Here is a 12172-nt window from a genome sequence, read left to right as displayed (position 1 = left end):
GTGACGTGCCTTTTTTGAAATTGCAGTACACAACTATTCTGACCAATGTTTTCATGAAATCCTATTCCTGTTAATACGTAATGCAAGTGTAACTTTCTTCTTTACACCTTCAAATCACAGATGCACACAGGCTTTATTCCACTAGATGTCACTGTGACAATGTTTGAATGCCTTCTATTCAGACAAAGGGAGAGAAACATGCAAATATACCATCACTAAAGTACTGTACTACACTGACTACAGATACTGAGATATTAGAAACTAATATAATATCACTCAAGTTTGTCACGTCTGCGTCATTCCAGTCCAAGTGAGGTCTTTCTGGGTCTGTATGAATAAAGCTCTTCATTGTAAAAATGAAAATTGGGTGTTAAGTGCATTACAATTCTAAGAATGGCATAGTCCTGCTTTTATTCTTGGAATTAAAAACGTGCTGTTCCCCAGTTATTTCAGAGAGCTCCAGAGGTCTGTTAGTAAGGATCAGCAGACCCAGCGGCTAGACATTCTTTATTTTTGTAATGTATAAATTGATAAAAGCTACAAAGTTTGTCCAATTTATACATGGACTATCAATGCAGACAAGAAAAAAAGCCTCTCTTTATTTTACAGCTTTTTACAATTGCTATGACATTGTTTTTTCAATTTTCTTTTTAACAACTTTCCTAAACCCATAACACAGTTGGCACATCTGTCTGTGTAGGCTATACAATTACCACATTTTGTGTTGCTTTGACACAAAATGCATCCAGTTAACATACATTTAAAATGCTCAAACTTTTTTTACGAACGTGCTCAACCGAGACCAAAACAATGGCTTTTTACTGCCAAATTCACAAACTCTTTCACACGGTAAGTCAGAACAGATAACATCATGTTCTAAACCTAACTCTGAGGCTACAGTCAAAGTGAACAGCCGTTAAATAAATCAACACAAATACATCCCCTGCATTTTACGGTATTCCGTTGCTACTGAGAAACGGCAGATTGAAGCTATGCAAATAGATCGATCATAGCTGATTCCCATCTAGGAAACCCACTCAGGTGCTGAGGTGCTTTAAATCGTATGCCCATATGTTACAGTAATACATACAGTACGTAAAAAAAAAAAAAAGAGGACCTATTTTGTGCTGATTTTGTGTGGAAAAGGAACAATAAAGAAGAACACAAAGAAAGTGAGAAAAATTCCTGCACGAGGGAGAGGAAGACGAGTACCAGGACAATTCTGTCTCTGTTTTCTCTTCTTTTTTCATAAACCATACATTCTATAAAGCTACTATGAGATGGGTCATTCATTTTTTTGTTTTATATAGAGAACACGTGTTAGTGTTTTTGGAAGAATTATTTGATTTTGAGACATGTTTGCATTGTTTTGATGAACACAGTGTATTGTGTTAATGAATGAAATTAACTGTTTTGCCAATTGTGTTGTAGGTATGTTGGTGCCTTAAAGGGATACGCCACCGTTTGTTGAAATAGTTCTTATCACGGTCTACCCTGGCTGTAGATAGGTGGGCCAACCCATTTTTTGTCTCAGTGCAAGTAATTTGGTTGTTTTTTTTTACTCACAACATGCTAACCGGCAACATAGGATTCCATTCACTACGCTAAGCTAACTAGCGGCGGCGCTGCCGGTGTTGCACAGGACTAAAACAATGCATGCACAAAAAATGCGTTGGCCCACCTACCTACAGCTAGAGGAGACCGTGATAAGCCCTATTTCAACAAACGTTGGCGTATTCCTCTAAAAGTTTAGGAAAGTCGTTGAAAGTATTGAAAGAAATTGTCATAGCGATCGTAAAAAAAACTGTATAACCATTGTTTTGTGTGCAGGAATCTTAATATTTTAAAGTAACTAGTAACTAAAGCTGTCCGATGAATGTAGTGGAGTAAAAAGTACAACATTTAAGTACAAGTAGAAAGTGGCATGAAAAGAAAAAGAATCAAGTAGTGGTTGGGGGGCAGTGGTGGCCTAAAGGTTAGAGACGGTAAGCTTTGTGTCGTCAGTTCAATCCCCAGACCGACAGGATCAAATCTGGGTGGGGAAAGTGAAAGAGCAGCGCTCGTCCCTCCCTCATCACCACCACTGAGCTGCCCTTGAGCAAGGCCCTTAACCTCCAACCGCTCCAGTAGAGCTGCTCAGTGGCCAGCAGATCAGACTCTGGTTGTACTGGGCCATTTCCAGGTATGAACGTGTAACTGTGTGAAGTTTGAATTCACAACATAAACCACGTGTTTAAAACTGCAGTATGTTGAAAAGTTATGCCAAATGCTATTCACACTTTTTCTGACGATTTTGTCCCTTTTTTCCACACTTTTGGTGCTTTTTTCAATGTTTTTGGCGGGGTTTTTTGTTGCCGTTTTACACTTCTTTTCACTACCATGTATAAACACCACTAACACCAACTTATTACTAGTTTTACACTTATTTTCGGAAATTCATGGTCAATAAACCTCATTTATAGGAAATTATACCTAATCCTTGAGTTAAAAAAGCAGAAATTATGAACTATTTAGACTAATATTAAAGGAAGGATAATCACAGACTGGTATATGTCAACGTTCAGTCGGGATACTGTTTCGAAACGTTTCAATTTCTTTTTCAAATGCTAAAAAATTTAACAAAACACCCCAAATTCAATGAAATTAGAGATCCAATCTTTTGTTGTACTTGCGAAGCAAGTTGTATGGAATTATGCATGTTACTTTTGGTTAATTCAAATTAGGAAGTTAAAAAGAGACCCATATTTCTGATACATTTAGACAACACAAGGGTTAACTGTCTTCCTGTTACACCATAGCTTTGTTCTTTTCCCTTGTCTCCTGTGTATTGTTTTTATTGCATGACCTGCTTTGATGCCTTTGCCATTGTCTGCGCTTGCTCCAATTGTGTGCCATGTGTTATACATCTTGCTCCCTTTTGCTTAGGCCTGCTGTAATTATAAATGTAATGTAATTGATTTTATTTAAATTTTTGAACTATTGTATTTTAGGATGCCTATTGACAACTGGCAGGGGACAACAGCTGGAAATTAGCCATAGAGACTATAAAGCTTAAAGTCACCAGTAACTTAAAGTAAAGTTTTGGTAACTTTAATTTCTTATACTGCACTGTAACTTTTATTATTATACTGCACTATCAATTTTATTCTTGTCTTTTAATGTTTTTAATTTGTTTATTATTGTTTTTTAATTGTTTTCTAACTGCTCTTTAATGTTTTATGTAAAGCACTTGAATTGCCCTGTTGCTGAAATGTGCTATATAAATAAAGCTGCCTTGCCTTGCCTTGCTAAAGCTGCTCCTTGTACTGTACAGTTAATCCAAGTGAACTGTCCAGGACATTATAAACTACTAAACTAAACTAAACAACTTCTGGGCGCAGTGAAATAATTTTACACTCACACACACATAGGTATCTTAGTGTGTGAGTGTAACATAATTTCACTGCAAAGAATTGTGATAAAAGCTAAAGTGCTGGTTGTGTTGTCCTCGGGTCAAAGTTTTTTATATCAAAAATATGGGTTTCTTAACAACCAAATTGCCCCAAAATAACTTGGATGCATGCATGTATGTTGTATGGAACCCATAAAACACATGCATCCATCTTCGCAGGTAAAATTAATAATTACTTCCGAAATTTGGTTGTTTTAATTAATGTCATGGCATTTGAAATATATATTTTTTTAAATGGTTTCAAAACATCATCCTGACCAAACTTTAACATAAACCAGGCTGTGATTCACTCAGCATCCTCTGATCTTAACTGTTCTATTAGTCAAAATAATTCATAATATCTGCTTTTTTTCAAACTCAAAAATTAGGTATAATGTCATTTTATTAGGTTTATTGACCATGAATTAAAAAGATAGCTTTGAAAATAGGGACAAAAACATTTCAAAAAGCACCAAAAGCAAAGTGTAAAATAAGTCAGAAAAAGTTACCCAAAAAAACATTTTTTTCAATTTTGACCCAGGTGGTGACAAGTTCATGAAGACAACACAAGGGTTAACTGCTTCAAAAATTAAAAAATTGGTAGGATCGAAATCAAACAAATATAACTTAAACCAAAGTGTCTGCTGTTTCTTGAGTGCTGTCCTTGGTTCTTATTATCAGCTGGCCCATGACCCTCAGATGGTCAACATTCATAACATCATATTATGGATCCATGAGTAATATATACATATTTGAAAAAAAATGTCTTATCTTTTTGCATATTGAGGAACTTGATTTGTTGGCATGCTCCACCTCCGTGTGGCCGGTTCAAATTTTAGCAGGTTCCCCATTGGGCAAAGGTGCGGCAGTAAACGGTTGACCGCTATTTTATGGAAATGTCTGTGTTTCCATAAATTGTAAATGAAATGTGTTAATGTGTTTCAACAAAAATCCTCCTCCTGAATAATCTGTCCCCCTCACTTCTGAAATCATGACTACGCCCCTGCCCACACGCACGCACGCACGCACACACACACACAAGGTGAGGTGTGAAAATTGTCAGTGTATGTGTACGTTTTCAGTGTGTACGTGCACTTTGTCAATGTGTTTGTGGAAATATTTCAATGTTTTCGCCCTAATCGGCCTCCCATAGAACGGGTTGGGTCACCTGACATCCCATCCCACTGATACACCTATACACCTGTTCCCACTTTCCTCATCAGCCCTGCAGTACAAATACCAGCCCCTTTACCCAGGGATGCAATGCTGCTTTCTGGCCTTCTGTTTCACCTTAACCTGGAGCACTACCTGTACCTGTCTTCCTGCCTGTAAGCATTCATTTTGGCATAACATCACTGAACTGTTCCTGTCTGCCTGCTTTGTCTGTTTTTGGGATGAATTTCTTGAGTCGAGTCGTAACAATCAATCAGTCAGACGGAAACGCAGCGTTCTCTTCAGAGTTCTGTCCCGGAAGCTTGTCTTTAACTGTTGCACTGTGAACTCCGGTTTACAGATGATGTCAAATGTATCACATCTGGACATAAACTGCAATTATTGCGTAATTAAAACAGGAGGTCAGATCTTCTTAAGTCTTTCTGTACAGTAATTTAGTCAAATATGAAGGAACACTGAAAGACACACTGAAAAGTGGAGCACAGTATATGGAAGCTGTTATGTCACCAGTAGCACAAGACTCGAGCAATCAGAAAATGCTCTTGTCTTGGTATAAAATAAATCCCCTGAGTAAGGGTTATTTGGTGATGTGTTGCATCTTAAGGCCCAGTCACATAGAGCTGATAATCGGCCGTTTGACAGTCTGGCGAGGTCAGTGACTCGAGTCTGTTCGTTGTGTTCCGTGCCGTCGTCTGTCCCAAGGGCCGTCGTCCTTAATTTTGTATAATCGGCGGGGCGGGCACTGCTGCCAGTCGGACTCAAATGACCCCTCTGATTGGTAGAGTGCTAACCCGGAAACAGGGAGCGGAAAGAGCGTGACTAGAGTCTCTCAAAATCTGACGAAAATCCCTTAAACTGACCTTTGTCGATCTGAAGTGAAGACAGATTCAGCAACTGCACGGCCTACTTCCATCCATCCATCCATCCATCTTCGTCCGCTTATCCGGTGTCGGGTCGCGGGGGGAGCAGCTCCAGCAGGGGACCCCAAACTTCCCTTTCCCGAGCAACATTAACCAGCTCCGACTGGGGGATCCCGAGGCGTTCCCAGGCCAGGTTGGAGATATAATCCCTCCACCTAGTCCTGGGTCTTCCCGAGGCCTCCTCCCAGCTGGACGTGCCTGAACACCTCCCTAGGGAGGCGCCCAGGGGCATCCTTACCAGATGCCCGAACCACCTCAACTGGCTCCTTTCGACGCAAAGGAGCAGCGGCTCTACTCCGAGCTCCTCACGGATGAGTGAGCTTCTCACCCTATCTCTAAGGGAGACGCCAGCCACCCTCCTGAGGAAACCCATTTCAGCCGCTTGTACCCTGGATCTCGTTCTTTCGGTCATGACCCAGCCTTCATGACCATAGGTGAGGGTAGGAACGAAAACTGACCGGTAGATCGAGAGCTTTGCCTTCTGGCTAAGCTCTCTTTTTAACTACAACGTGCGATAGATTGAATGCAATACCGCACCCGCTGCGCCCGATTCTCCGACCAATCTCCCGCTCCATTGTCCCCTCACTCGCGAACACAACCCCAAGATACTTGAACTCCTTCACTTGGGGTAAGGACTCATTCCCTACCTGGAGAAGGCATTCCATCGGTTTCCTGCTGAGAACCATGGCCTCAGATTTAGAGGTGCTGATCCTCATCCCAACCGCTTCACACTCGGTTGCGAACCGATCCAGTGAGTGCTGAAGGTCGCAGGCCGATGATGCCATCAGGACCACATCATCTGCAAAGAGCAGCGATGAGATCCCCAGCCCACCAAACTGCAACCCCTCCCCACCCCGACTACGCCTCGATATCCTGTCCATAAATACTACAAACAGGATTGGTGACAAAGCGCAGCCCTGGCGGAGGCCAACCCTCACCTGAAAAGAGTCCGACTTACTACCGAGAACCCGGACACAGCTCTCGCTTTGGTTGTACAGAGATTGGATGGCCCTGAGAAGAGACCCCCTCACCCCATACTCCCCCGCAGCACCTCCCACAGTATCTCCCGGGGACCCGGTCATACGCCTTCTCCAAATCCACAAAACACATGTAGACCGGTTGGGCATACTCCCAGGCTCCCTCCAGGATCCTTGCGAGTGAAGAGCTGGTCCGTTGTTCCACGACCAGGACGGAATCCGCATTGTTCCTCCTCAACCCGAGGTTCGACTATTGGCGAACCCTCCTTTCCAGCACCTTGGAGTAGACTTTACCAGGGAGGCTGAGAAGTGTGATACCCCTATAATTGGCACACACCCTCTGGTCCCCCCTTTTTAAAGGGGAACCACCACCCCAGTCTGCCACTCCTTTGGCACCGTCCCAGACTTCCACGCAATGTTGAAAAGGCGTGTCAACCAGGACAGCCCCTCCACACCCAGAGCCTTGAGCATTTCTGGACGGATCTCATCAATCCCGGGGCTTTGCCACTGTGTAGTTGTTTGACTACATCAGTGACTTCCGCCTGGGAAATCGACGACAATCCCCCATTATCCTCCAGCTCTGCCTCTAACATAGAGGGCGTATTAGTCGGATTCAGGAGTTCTGCAAAGTGCTCCTTCCACCGCCCTATTACCTCCTCAGTTGAGGTCAACAGTGTCCCATCCTTACTGTACACAGCTTGGATGGTTCCCCGCCCCCTCCTGAGGTGGCGAACAGTTTTCCAGAAGCACTTTGGTGCCGACCGAAAGTCCTTCTCCATGTCTTCTCCAAACTTCTCCCACACCCGCTGCTTTGCCTCTTTCACGGCAGAGGCTGCAGCCCTTCGGGCCCCCCGCGGTACCCTGCAACTGCCTCCGGAGTCCTCCGGGATAACATATCCCGGAAAGACTCCTTCTTCAGTCGGACGGCTTCCCTGACCACCGTTGTCCACCACGGTGTTCGTGGGTTACCGCCCCTTGAGGCACCTAAGACCCTAAGACCACAGCTCCTCGCTGCAGCTTCAGCAATGGAAACTTTGAACATTGTCCACTCGGGTTCAATGCCCCAGCCTCCACAGGGATGCACGAAAAAAGCTCCGCCCGGAGGTGTGAGTTGAAAGTCTGTTGGACAGGGGCCTCCTCCAGACGTTCCCAATTTACCCGCACTACACGTTTGGGCTTACCAGGTCTGTCCAGAGTCTTCCCCACCCTCTGACCCAACTCACCACCAGATGGTGATCGGTTGACAGCTCTGCCCCTCTCTTCACCCGAGTGTCCAAAACATACGGCCTCAGATCAGATGAAACGATTATGAAATCGATCATTGACCTTCGGCCTAGGGTGCTCTGGTACCAGGTACACTTATGAGCATCCCTATGTTCGAACATGGTGTTCGTTATAGACAATCCATGACTAGCACAGAAGTCCAACAACAAACAACCACTCTGGTTTAGATCAGGGAGGCCGTTCCTCCCAATCACGCCTCTCAGGTGTCTCCATCATTGCCCACGTGTGCGTTGAAGTCCCCAGCAGAACAATGGAGTCCCCCACTGGAGCCCCATGCAGGACTCCAGTCAAGGTCTCCAAGAAGGCCGAATACTCCGAACTCCTGTTTGGTGCATATGCACAAACAACAGTCAGAGTTTTCCCCCCACAACCCGCAGGCGTGGGGAGGCGACCCTCTCGTCCACTGGGGTAACTCCAACACAGCGGCGCTCAGCCGGGACTTGTGAGTATCCCCACACCCGCCCGGCGCCTCACACCCTGGGCAACTCCGGAGAAGAAAAGAGTCCAACCCCTATCCAGGAGTATGGTTCCAGAACCAAGACTGTGCGTGAGGTAAGCCCCACCAGATCTAACCGGTAGCGCTCCACCTCCCGCACCAGTTCCGGCTCCTTCCCCACAGAGAGGTGACGTTCCACGTCCCCAGAGCCAGCGTCTGCTGCCCGGGTCTGGTCCGTCGAGGCCCCTGACCTTCACTGCCACCCATGTGGCATCGCACCCGACCCCAACGGTTCCTCCCACAGGTGGTGGGCCCATGGGATGGAGAGGGTTGCCACGTAGCTTGTTCGGGCTGTGCCCGGCCGGGCTCCGTGGCAAACCCGCCACCAGGCGCTTCGCCGACGAGCCCACCGTCTGGGCCTGGCTCCAGACGGGGCCCCGGGCTTCCTCCGGGCAGGGTCACTCCATCTCTGCTTAGCTTTTTCATTGGGGTTTTGAACCATTCTTTGTCTGGCCCCTCACCTGAGACCACTTTGCCTTGGGAGACCCTACCAGGAGCACAAAGCTCCAGACAACACAGCCCTCAGGTTCACAGAGACACACAAACCTCTCCACCACGATAAGGTGATGGTTCACGGAGAGGTGCACGGCCTACTTCTCCCTTAAAATGTTTTCAGAAACACGTTTCGGTGAACTATTTTTGTAAAATATTTGCTCATATTCTGAACGAGCCTCCATGACAGTCTGGATTTGAATTTCCGGAGAAACAAGACCCACGTGATGCGTTCATCCAATCAGCTGCCGGTTTTCATTTTTGGGCGACAATACAGATTAGCAGGGCCTGCTGTTATGGAGACGTATTACGTCTCGTCGCTTTGGTGTGTTCCGAGGCACTTTTTTGACCAATGTGGGGAGACCGATCAGCCCAACTGCCTTTTCTGCCGACGTTTGGCTGTCTGCTCTGTGTGTCCGGGCCTTTAGGCTACGTTCACACCGCAAGTCTTAATGCTTAATTTTGCTGTTCACTTACCTCTACGTTTTTTAAAATGTGGCCCATATCAGACTCCAGAGTGAACTGTTTGTGGTTTTGAACTGACCCGCATGCGCAAAAGAACAATAACCATGACATCAGATGCAGCACGCTGTTGCACTGAAGTTAGGGAAGTTATGGAGGAAGTAAGCATTTTAACTTTTATTTCAAAATGTTTGTGTAATGGCAGCCGTAACATTAATGAGCAGGTGCTGAGGAGGAGAAGAATGAAGAGAAAGAGAGCCACTTTGGCTATTTTGGCCTTTTGCGGTTATGGGTTATGGCTCCCTCCATTGACTTGCTCCATCACTGTTCTCCATTTTGTAGGCCTAGTCAAGTTTTTAATTTTACGGTCTGTGTCTAGGGCTAACTCCCACCGGCGCATAATTGTGACAAATGTAGATAAAATCCGCCTTGGTTCACACTGCGGCCGCATTGAAGAAAAAAAAAAAATCTCACCTGGGTCTGATTCAGGACCACATATGGAAGTGGTCTAAATCTAATTTGAAAAAATCAGATCTGGGCAAGATTGAGTGTTCACACTACTTCTGAAGAAGTCTGACCTGGTCACTTAAACCCCCAACTTTTGCCTGCTGTCTGAACGTATGCTTAAATACATTTTCCCGCAGGTATTCTACAAATATAAATCACATTACTGATGCAGGGCTTGAGCCCCCAACGGCCAACGTCTTGATCAAAAGCAGAGCGCTTCAACAGATGAAACTAACAGACTTTCAACTTTATCTTTTGTCCCTGGAGGGCAATTTGTTTTACAGCAACAGAGATCGTTGTGGTTCTGTTCTTTTGTCCGGTCGCTTGACCATCACTGGTATACCACATGATCTAAAAGCTCACTTTTGCCTTGTTTATTGCAGTGGGTATTGCTTTGTTATACTACTCTTAATGTTTAATATGGACTTCTTTGTGGCCATGAACATTATAGATAGGGCTGGGCTATATGGAGAAAGTCAAACATCACTGTATCTTTTTAACCAAATATCAATATCACAACAATATTGTAGTGTTGACTGCTGCTACTTTCACCATATATTTACACAATGTAATTTATTTATTTATTTATTTTTTTTTTTGGATAAATAATCATCAGTTATGTGGATAAAGGCAAATAATAGAACAGTCTGGTAAGTTTTTAGAAAATTACATCACTTGTAATGCAGCCTTTAACCCTTGTGTTGACTTCTGTTCAACTATGCACTTGTTGTCCTTCTGGGTGAAAATTAACACTTTTTTTTTTTTTTTTTTTTTAAAGATTATTTTTTTTGGTGCTTTTTTCCCTTTATTTCAGAGTGAGAGACAGTGGATAGACAGGAAAGGAGGAAGAGAGATGGGGGATGACATGCAGCAAAGGGCAGCAGGTCGGATTTGAACCCGGGCTGCTGGAAAGGACTCTCCTACATGGGGCGCACGCTCTTACTGGGTGAGCTAGAGGTCGCCCCTTTTTGACTGTTTAAAAAAAAAATATATATTTTTGACACATTTTGTGACGTTTTTGTCACTTTAGTACATTTTTTTCAATGTTTTTGTCATTTTTTTCCCCCACATTTTCGATGCTATTTTTCACTAACTCCAACTATTTACCAATAGTTTTACACTCATTTTTGGAATTCATGTTCAATAAATCTAATTTATTGGAAATTATACCTAATTTTGAAATGATGAATGATTTTGACTAATATTAGAGAAACGTATGTTGATGGAGAATCGCAGACGTGTATGTCAAAGTTAAGTCAGGTTTTGAAACCATTTGTTGCAATTGTACTTAATCTTTTAAACATGAGGGTTAAAACCAGGACAAGACAACACTTGTGTCGTATCACGACATTACAATATCCAAAATCGAAGACGATATCTAGTCTCATAGCACGATATTGATATAATATTGATATATTGCCCAGCCCTACTTAGAGATTTGTCTTTTTATATATCAGTTTTTCTTCTCTGTGAATTGATATGATCAGTGCTTGATTGTCTCTTAATAATCAAATGTATCAATGATCAAAGTTATGAAATAAACCAGACTTGACCCTTTCTGCTTACTTACACTATAGCCCTGAGTTGGCTTTATGAAACCGATCAATCATGGTTCAGCTTGTTAAGCTAATTCCAGACAGGCTTTATTACAATAATCCATGCTTCTCTGAGCCACATTTTATGAAACAGCCCCTTTTGATCAACTGCCACACAGAAACCAGCTCAACAATCGGTACTGGTCACTGTCAATGGCCACACGGAAACTAGACCAGCAACCAGTGTGGGGGGGAGGAAGTATTCAGATCCTTTACTTAAATTAAAGTACTAATACCACATTGTAAAACTACTCCACTAAAAGTCCTGCATTGGAAATGTACACGAGTAAAAGTATGTATCATCCGCAAAATGTACTTAAAGTATTAAAAGTACTCAAAGCAAAAACTCTCTTTTATAAACTTTCTACTTGCTATAATAGACCTTTTTCACAGCAGACATGTTGACATGTCATAGTAGGAAAAGCACAGGTGTATTCAAAACCATTACTGATGGCTGCATTCCACTAAGGAGAGGTCCTGGTATTAAACTATTACTGATGGCTGCATTCCACTAAGGAGAGGCCCTGGTATTGTGCATGCTCTGAAAGTCACTGAAATAGCTTACTGGGACACTTGATGGAATTGAGCTATCGTTAAGGTTATCAATTTCAGCTGTGCTTTTCCTACTATGACCAAAAGGTACAAAATGTCTGCTGTGAAATAGGTCCATAACTGCTATAATAATCTCTCTCTCTCTCTCTCTCTCTCTCTCTCTCTCTCTCTCTCTCTCTCTCTGTGTGTGTGTGTGGTCATGAACGTGTCACAAACATTATAAGCAAGTCATAAATGTTTATGACCTAACGCTTATTTTAGTAAGCGTCATTCGGTTTTTGTCT

This window comes from Perca flavescens, chromosome 1 (genome assembly GCF_004354835.1).
Source record: "Perca flavescens isolate YP-PL-M2 chromosome 1, PFLA_1.0, whole genome shotgun sequence".
Lineage (NCBI taxonomy): Eukaryota > Metazoa > Chordata > Actinopteri > Perciformes > Percidae > Perca > Perca flavescens.
The sequence above is the reverse complement of the archived record's forward strand: the minus strand, read 5'-3'. Positions refer to the sequence as shown.